This window comes from Vigna angularis, chromosome 4 (assembly GCF_016808095.1).
Source record: "Vigna angularis cultivar LongXiaoDou No.4 chromosome 4, ASM1680809v1, whole genome shotgun sequence".
NCBI classification, from domain to species: domain Eukaryota; kingdom Viridiplantae; phylum Streptophyta; class Magnoliopsida; order Fabales; family Fabaceae; genus Vigna; species Vigna angularis.
In genome coordinates, this window is record NC_068973.1 from 6,418,864 (window position 1) to 6,429,123 (window position 10,260).

Below are 10,260 nucleotides of genomic sequence, written 5' to 3' on the forward strand. Positions count from 1 at the left end.
ATTACAACAATGTGATTAACCGATGTGAAACGACCATATTATATCATCTTAAGATACAAACCGTTGTAATTGTTTTTTTAATTGAATTTTACATAAGTACTTTATACAACAGATGCAATAATGTCCTTTTAAGACTCATCTACAAATGTGTTTTAACTTTGTGGGCATCTCCATTTTCGAATGGGAGTTGTTAAGTAATTTATCTTTTATATCGTTATAGTTTACTGTGAGTTGTCAAGAACCGTCGCAGTTCTCCATCATTAAATCATCGTTACAACACTTATATTTAGATATTTATATATTTAAAATTTTTATACGTATTGAAAACTACTATTAGTTATGTTTGAAATGTTGTATTATTCAGAAAAAATATTGTTTAATTAGTTTAATTTTTTTTATTAATTATGGTTAATTTACATATAATTTAGTCTTTCAAAATTTTAATATACTTATGTAAACACTAATGTTTAAACATAATTTAAGTATTTATTAAACTAGACCAACATTGAATTTTAATTTTTCCCAATTTGGTATAAATGGTTGTTATGTATTTGTAATTGCATATTTACATACACATAAATCACATTCTTCTATTAAAAAAAACACGTTACATGTTACATCTATTTTTAGAAACAATTAATAATATATATATATATATATATATATATATATATATATATATATATATATTACATCCCTAAAAACCAATGTAATATATTTTTCAACAAACGTTTAATTGATTTACATATACACATATTATATAAACTTTTATTATAAGTATTGTAATATTTATCTATATTAAACCGATGTAAAAAATATCAAACTTAATATATTTGTGGTATCTACGTCGATTTAAAAGTCGATGTAAATAATCATAAATAATCGACATAAAATATTTTTTTAATTGTTAATGTACAATCAAAACTTGTAACGATAGGAAAAAATTGTAAATGATAATTCTAACTTTAGTGATTCTTAGTCCCAGTTATATTCAAATAAAAAAAAAACAGAAAACAACATAGCTTAAATCTTTGAACTATTGAAAATATAAATTAAAACGTAAAATATTATGAACTGTTATTTGATAATAAAAAAAATCATAAAATTGACTAAACAGGAAAATATGATTGTCCATGATGTTGTGATTTGTGTCTATTGTAGAGGAAGAACTTTTTGATTTTGTCGGTGAATCTAAACCTGTAACAAGAAATTGTACAAGAAAAAGAAATATATATTACAGAATTAAACAAAAAAACAATTTATCAAAATAGTACAAAATTAAATGCATGTATAAAATTATTATATAGTTGAGAAAAATACAGAAAAACAAATCTCAATTTCAGGTGTTGAGCATAACGTTACATTGATATTTATCAAGTTTTCTTTAGAGACGCAACATATCTTGCTTCATCTAATAACAATAAAGATGTTTATTTTTCATTAAAATAAAAATAAACTAAGTTTATGAAAAGTAATAATAATAAACATGTAAGTATATTTTAAGAGAATAAATTAGTTACTTTTACATTAATAATGTATATTAATGAATTAATTAATTGTAAATCAATTCACTCTTATTTTTTAATATATGATTATATATATATATATATATATATATATATATATATATATATATATATATATATATATATATATATATATATATATATATGCGTGTGTGTATGTATTCAATGATTCACTTGATTTCTACAAATAATTATAACTTTTTTATTTTTAAAAACGTGTTGGTAATCGAGAAGAATGTTTATAAACCAGCATTATAACTTCAACTTTAATATAATGTGAGATTTTTCAGTATTTTATTTTAAGTACGTTCTAAGTAAAATTGATTCGTACGAAAAAAATTGACAAACTCTTACTTAAAATTTACCTAATTTATTTTCTTCTTATTGCGTCCAAACAAGGAGTTAATTGATTCCAAGTACCACGAAGTATAATAGTGAAATGGGCAACGAAATCATCGTTCCAAATATAACCCTGCGAATTTTGAGATTCCCTTAAGAATATGTTATAATTTGTTGTATTCATAATAGGTTTTTTGAATAATTATAAATTTGAAACATATATACACACTTACGCAGTGCTTATAATGTCTGTGTGTAGATTGTACTGTTTGGAAAATACAAAAGTGATAATAGATTGGGGAAGAGCAGCCTGCAAATTAAAAATGGTGAATAAATAGTTATTTTTTAAATTATAATCTTAATGTAAATTATAAATTTAGAAGAGTGAGTGAAAAAGAAAATTATTTTTAAAAATATACAAAAATTATAATTTCACTTACTTGAATAATAGCAATACGTAAAAGAACTCCTCGGATACCAATGGATATGGCTGTGACAGCAATAACTGTGGGACCAACGACGAATCGGGCCACCATTGATACTATTGCCCAAGTGTTTCCACAAGCAACCAGTTTCGGTTGTAATGCCATGTACAAACCTATATATTTAATTATTTATCATTAATCACACAAAAAAAATCTTAAAAACTAATCTTAATATATTATAATTTTTTTGTATTTTTTTAATATGTTTCAAATAATCTCTTTACTCTTTAAACCTGATTATAAAATTATAAAAACTATGTATACTGAGAGATTTATACACAGTAATATCATTTTAAAAATAAATAAATTATATTTTAATTCATCTTATGTTTTTTCCTCGTCATTAAGAATTGTTTAAAGACTAACCTTGTTTTCTCAAAATTTTAAATGCTCTTGCGTCTGTGTTGTTTCATTTACAGGGAACAAAAAAATAATAAATTTCAGGGCCACAAGGACAAAATGACCTAATAATTTCTATTGCATCTGTAGAATGGAGAAAAAGTTGAATGTGATGAGCCTAAATTAGTTGACAATGACACACTCATCATAAATGAATATAACAACGTTGAAGACTATACCTATGCTGAACATGGCCATTCCTGTCCCTGTTTTGGACAATATTAAAATCGAACCATCTACGATCAAAGGAATCTTTATATTCCACCTGCAAATCAACACGACAACGTTTACATAAACAAAAAATAGTAAATAATAATAATAAAATTTGTTGAAAATACCTAAATGATATGAGAGACCATATGAATCCAAGAGCACAAGCGTAGGTATTAGGGTTTCTGATTAGATTCCTCCAAACCATGGTGAGAATGAGCCTTGTCATGACACTAGTGCGTGGCATTTGCTGTTTTTATTGTATGCACCTCCTTCTTCAATTTTCACCTCTTTCGACTTTTCGCTTAAAGTGTCTTCAACCTTTTTGTTTTCGATTGCTTCAATATGATTAATCATCATCACAATTGACTCATGTTTCACTGTATATAAAATCAGATAGTTAACACGACACAAAATACTAAAAGAAAGTTTATAAAAAATTTATTACATTTTTTAATCCATGAAATATTATATCTTTTTACTCCAAATTCTTTTCGACTTTTCTCATTGAAATTTTAAAAATCACTATCTGTCTTCTTTACAAAAGTATTATTGATATGACTAATATAATATGATCATGTTTTGTTAATTGAGGATTAAAAGTAATAGAAATATAATTTGTTCACAACTCGATTTTCTTTTTCAAGAAGTCATATATGAAATCGAAAAGGAGATAAAATATCATTATTGAAATTAAAAACAATTAAGGAGATAAAATTTCATATATAAAGTATAATTTTTTTTTCATCTCCATTCTAACTACATAACTTTATACACGTATCTTTTTCTTAATGTTTTAATATTAATTAATTACTTTTTCTTAATACTCGATATATTTTCATTTTTTAATGTCAAATATTTTTAAAAAAATTATAATTGTATAAATTTTAAATTAAAGTATTAAATAGTAATTAGATAAAAGTGAAAGAATTAAATAAAATATTACAAAGTTACACATAAATAAAATATTATGACAATCACAATATTATTAATTTTTACAAATACTAATGAAACAAAGTTGATAAGTTAAAAAAATTAAAATGCCTTTTTACTTTTTTTCTTTATATTATAGTGAAATATATTTTCTATAAACTAATAAATATTATAATACATCACTCAAACCAAATTCAATAAAAAAATATTAAACTAATATAAATCAAATTTAAATATAAACTTTTTATTTTTTTAAATTCAATTTATGTAGGATGGTGATAAACAAATTTCATGATAATGAAATAATTATATACAAAATTATCATAACACAATATTTTACATGATAAAAGTAAATATAATCATCATAAAAATAATTTTATTTACCACCTAACAAATCACATAAAGTAAAACAATTGGTTGATTTACTATCAAACTTATTTAGTGACATCTATATCACTTTTGAAAACCAATATAAATACTTATAAATAACTGATGTATAGTGTTTTTTTTAACAGGGATTGAACAAAATTATACAAATATATATATATATATATATATATATATATATATATATATATATATATATATATATAATTAAAAAAAGATAAAAATTATCTTAAATATTTAAAAAAAAAACTTTTCAAATATTATATTAATTGAATTGTTGAGAAATAATAAATATTACTTCTACAAAAAGTTTTTCAAATGAACTAAAAAATAAGAATCAAAGTGAATAAAAAGGATACGTTTTTTTATATTACTTACTAAAAGATCTATAGGATTGAACAATTCCACTTAAAACCTATACATAAAAAATAAACAATAACTAAAATTATTATAATGAAATTAAAATTAAAATTTTAATTAAAACTCAAGATATATTGATAATATAATTTAAATTAAGACTTTAAGAAAATAAAAATAAATGAACTTTCTTTCATAAATAAAGTTAGTTAATTTATAAAAAACTATTGTATATTTTTTTTATCCTTTTTAGCATCAAACCATAACATACTGAAAAGAAAATAAACCTTGGTTGCGAATAGTGTCCTTCCACATTTTTTCGTCGTTGATCTCGAAGATTGCTCTTTCAAAATCCTGGTCTCGAAGATCACGTGTGGTGTTAAAACTCAAAGATCTTTGCATGGACAAAATCTGTGTTCCACGACGATTTGACGTTGAGCAGTTACAAGGCTTGTTGAAGGAAGGGCTCTTCACCACCACATGAATCTCTCCATTTTCTCCCATTTCCGCTTCAGTTTGCAGCGGCTCGTTGTCGCAAAGCGAGAGAACATCAGAGTCAATGGTGAACGAGACGATGGAGCCACCGTTCTCAGGGAACTGCATCGAAATAAGGCTTCTGGCACCTCTGTATTCGTACAAGAACAGCATGAGAGTGAACCAGACCACACCCTGCATGATGAAAATGTGACTCATGAGGATGGCTGATGAGTCTCCGTACATGGCCGATAGAAGCGGCGCACCCACGACCACCGTGTTGGGCAGCGTACAAAGTGAGAAGAGGGTGATGGTCCAGTCGATGCTGCCATATTTCGTCAAGACGGACCATATAAAAAGAGCACCCAGAATCACCAATTTCTGAAGCGTGTCAGCGGCTATGAACCTCAAGTTCATAGTGTAAGGGTTGTTGGTAGCTAGGAAATAGAAGTTAAGGAAAGGAGAGGCGAAAAATGCCACGAAGCGGTTTATGCCAGAGCATTGTTCCGGCGTGATGATCTTCCACCACTGGACGGAGCCATAGGCTAGAATCATCGGCACATATAGTGGCACAAGAGCTGACAAAGTGTTGTATATACCTTGGCCTTTTATCATTGTTGTAGTATTAACAAGAGATGAACAATGACAGTGAAAAAGAAATGGCAGAATGATGGTATTTATTAGAGAAACTAAGATATAGCATGAAGGAGGAGTGACGACAGATTGGAATTTCAGTGTGACTCCAACCTTTATTAGCATTAAATTATTACATTAAATAGCGTTTTTTTTTTTATAAAAGTAAGCAAATATGGTGGAATAGACAAATTTTAAAAAGATCAAGTTGTGCTTGTGGGGAAGACATTAAATCAAGAAATCACCTCCACACAATTTTATCTGTCTATGGATAAACACACTTTCAGCTTGGAAGTTGTTTGAAGGTGTATGACTTCCATGAAATCCGATTCGTTATCAATTACATTTCATCAAAGTTATTGGCAGACTCTAGACTTTTAAAAGAAAGTTGTACAGAGGATGAAAACAACTTCTAACGTTTGTGAAATCTAAGGCCATAAATGCTTTTAACAAAACCAAAATGATGTTATAACTTCAATACCAATTCTAAAAAGACTTTTTAACTTTTACAAAAGACTCGTTTTAACTTTTACAAAAGGTTCATCATAAAAAGGAATGTCAAAGTGATAAAAAAAAAGTGGTAATGAGGTGGAGATATAGTAGAGATGCATTCTTGTAAGAATAATAACATAATAATATATAATAATTAATATATCAAATTATTGAAATTTTGGTATAATAGATAAATATTACTCGGTCGAGGTTGATTACTTTATAATGAATAAGTTTAAAAAATATTATTAAATCACATTCTTTTAATATTTATTAAATTAGATACGAACACAAATTTTATTATTTATAAAATGTTTTATCTTTATATCTTAAAAAATTTTGAAAAAAAATTGTTAACAAATAAATGATAATTTTACAATAGTTTAGAAATTAGAGATGAGACTCAAAAGAATTAAAACAACTTGTGAGATGTTGATAGGATTTATCTCAAATTAACTTAAATGAGAGTGAGAGACACTAACACTAATCATATTTAGAAATTTTTAGTCAATTTTCACATACCACTTTTAGTTACATTATAAATTTTTAACTTCATATATAATTTTTTTTCATATTTAATTACAATAATAGGTTTTCCTTCTGTACGCGGTGACTTGATGAACGAATGTGTAGTATAGAAGAGATGTATGGTATTTTATAAATATAAAATGATCTGAAGACCAAGAATTTACTATGTAGGTTATAGGGGTTAAATCTTCATTATTTAACCTATATGTCATTAATTGTTTCAATGTTATTTTTGCGACAATTAAACATTTTATATACAATTTTTATTTTAATAAAGGTCCTAACATAAAAATTGCATATTTTTATAAGCATTATAATCATTTTTTTTATATTTTGAAAATAATTACATAAGATCATCATTGTATTATTATTACTATTTTTTTTAGTTAATCATTTTTGATAAAATCTTTTGTTTTAAATTCTTTATTTACACGTTTAAGTCAATATTTTACTGAAGAAGGATAGATTGAAAAAAAAAGTCAATAATAGTTTAGGTGAGTCTTTATGTGATGCAGATTACATTAAATTATCCTTAGAAAAATATATATAGTTTTACTAAGAAATAAATATTATAAATATTATTACTGTTACTTTTATTATTACTCCTATTTTTAATTAACAATGAGTACATAAAATAAATCTTAATATTTTTTAGTATATAATACTTTTCTAAATTAAGTTTACAAGATTCATTGTCTTATATCTTTTTTTTTCTTTGGTTATTCTTAAACATATATTAATTATCTATATTTTCATTTAATTATGTTATACACAAGATAACCATTGTAGATATATTAAAATTATCTTATTTATTATTATCAAAATATAAGTATTTTTTTCGTGGCTTTTGTGTTAAACTTGTGTTTTATTATTTCTTGACTTATTAATTCTTAATATATAAAATGGTGATGATGGAAAGATTTTTATATTATAAATTATGATAAGATATTTGTCAGAATCATTAAAATGCACCCAAAAATCCTCTGAACGGATGTCAGGTGTCAAGCGGAGGGGATCCTGAAATCAGATAGTGGAATGCAGGTGTCAGCAGATGAGCGGACGTTCGTTTTAAGCAAAACTGAGTTTTGGAAAGTTTACGTCACACTCTCTGCATGCATCTTCTTCTCCAAACTCTGAAATTTTCATTTATCCTTCTTCTCTCTAAAAGCTCTCCCTTCTCTCTACCAAAACTCACCCTTTCTCTTCTCCGATCATCGTTTAGGAACCGTAGAAGCACTTTCGGCGTCCAGAGCTTCAGTTCGAACCAAACAGTTTCGAGTTCTGAACTGGTAAGTTCTTTTCTCCTTAGCCGTTCGTTCTTTGGTACATTCAAACCAAGTTATGGTTGCATGATTTCATCCTGTCTGAGCCATTGTTGGTCTTCTGTTGTTTGGTTTAGTTTGAAGAATTTTTGAACGTAAGAGTAGAAGGATTTGTAGTCAGGCGAACCGTATTCGGCCTCTAGGAACGTTCGTTCACGCTCAGAGGTAAGGGACACTTATCTAATTTAATTGTACGTTCGTTGATAATGAATGCATGTTGCTGAGTGGTTGAATGCATATAAAGTATGAATGTTGATATGCTTATTTATATGAAATATGATTATTTGCTATGATATGGATTGTATGAAGTATGAAAATTGACTATGATATGAATATATGAAATTATGAAGATATATGTTGAGAACTTAAATTGAGATAAATGATTTCGAAGTATAAATTTCCTATGAAAGTGCACGTTCGACACTGAACGGTCCTTGATCGTTCGGTTTTTTATTGAACTTGGTTAGAATTGGATTCTTTCATTTGGGAAGAATCCTACTTGAGGACGAGCGTCTTCGTTTTGTAATACTATGCTTGAGCGTTCGGCCAAGCATAGTTGTATTTGGATATTCGACGATAAACTTAAATATATATATATATATATGTATATATATATATATATATGTGTGTGTGTGTGTGTGTGTGTATTTGTATATTTTAGTTATTCTTAAGCACTACTCAAATAGTATCTGATTATATTTATCAAACCTATTCTCTATAACTTAGTAGCACTTGGTCTTATACCAAGTGTTCGTTCTAAGCAGGTGTTTGGTCTTACATGCACTCGTTCTAGTTCCTTAAGCCAACTTCATAATAAGAGCGTTCGTTCAAGCCTAATAGGGTCGCTCACTATAGTGTGCAGTCATTGACTGACATTCAGATTGTTATTGGTGTTTAGCTACTTCAAAGGCTAAGTAATTTTAAACGTTCGATTTCTTCATGTGAATTCTTCTAAGTATTATTATTGGAATGTCTTGAAGTGTCTGTATCGAATTGGTTCTGGTCTAGAGTCTTAGTACTTGGCATGGTCTTTTTGGTGTTCAGTTGGAGCTCTCAAGAGTCAGTTCATCTAATTGGCTCACTTTGTAATTAACGTTCGTTCCATTCGTTTCTTGTGATATGATTGTACTCAATTTCTTTCTCAACCCGATAGTAACCCTCTCGGTCTTAATCTATTCTGGAACTGAAAACCTCTCTGTCTCGCTTCAAGCGTTCGTTCTCGTTTTGAGAGAGGGTTGAATGTTCGGTATCTGATGTCTTTAAAAATCTTTGAACAAAGAGGAAATTGTAATGATTGATAATGAAAGATGAATTTGAGATGATGGATAATGAAAGATGACATTAAGATGATTGATAATGAAAGATGAAGAGAACATGATATGAATGAAATGTGTTGGATCATGGACGAGCGTTCCGGGGAGGAACGACTCATGGATGAATATTGGAATTGGTAAAGTATGACTGTGGTCATGCTAAGCTGGCAGTTCATCCTGATGTTCCGTGAGTACTCGTCCTCACGTAGAGGAGGGTAGATCATGTGTGGGAACGGCAGGAGGTCCTAGTCCTTAGGGTTACTTTGGACAGATAGGACTAACCTCTCGGGTGGCAGCTGATGAGAGCATTCCAGTTACTACATCACCCGGGTGCAAGAACGCTTGTAGCTACACAGATTTCATACAGTCCGGCAGTCAGTCTAGTATTAGGCTTTATATGAAAAGTATGATGAATTATATTTTGTGTGTTTGATTATGTGATATGTATGTTTATACATGAATTAAATTACATAAGCTTACCCTGTGTTTCCTGTATTGTCATGTTTTGTACGTTTGTCTTGTCATTGCAATGATCATCCGTGTGGATGTGAGCAGAAGGAGACGAGTTGTTGGAAGATGCACTGGAAGAAGACAACCTAGTTGAGGTCGAAGTTAAAACTGAACAATAGGACGTTCGGTCAGTAGTTTAGTTTATAGTAAGGTGGTCGTTCGATCACCTTCCCTTTTGTTTAATTTGATCGTTCGGTATTCTTCTTTTGTAAACCGTTCGGTCAGGATTGTACTTCCGTACAGCTGTATTTTTCTCGTACTGTTTTGTAAGGCCGTTCGACCATAATCGTACGCTCTTCTTAATGTAAGACTGATCTGTATATTATTAAATGTGATTATTCTATTATATAGT

At 28.0% G+C, this 10,260-nt stretch overlaps 1 pseudogene; it reads right to left on the bottom strand.

The window, feature by feature from the left end:
- Positions 1 to 1,920: 1,920 nt before the first annotated feature.
- LOC108331060 (auxin efflux carrier component 2-like) lies at positions 1,921 to 5,734 on the bottom strand (annotated as a pseudogene).
- Between the last annotated feature and the right edge of the window lie 4,526 nt (positions 5,735 to 10,260).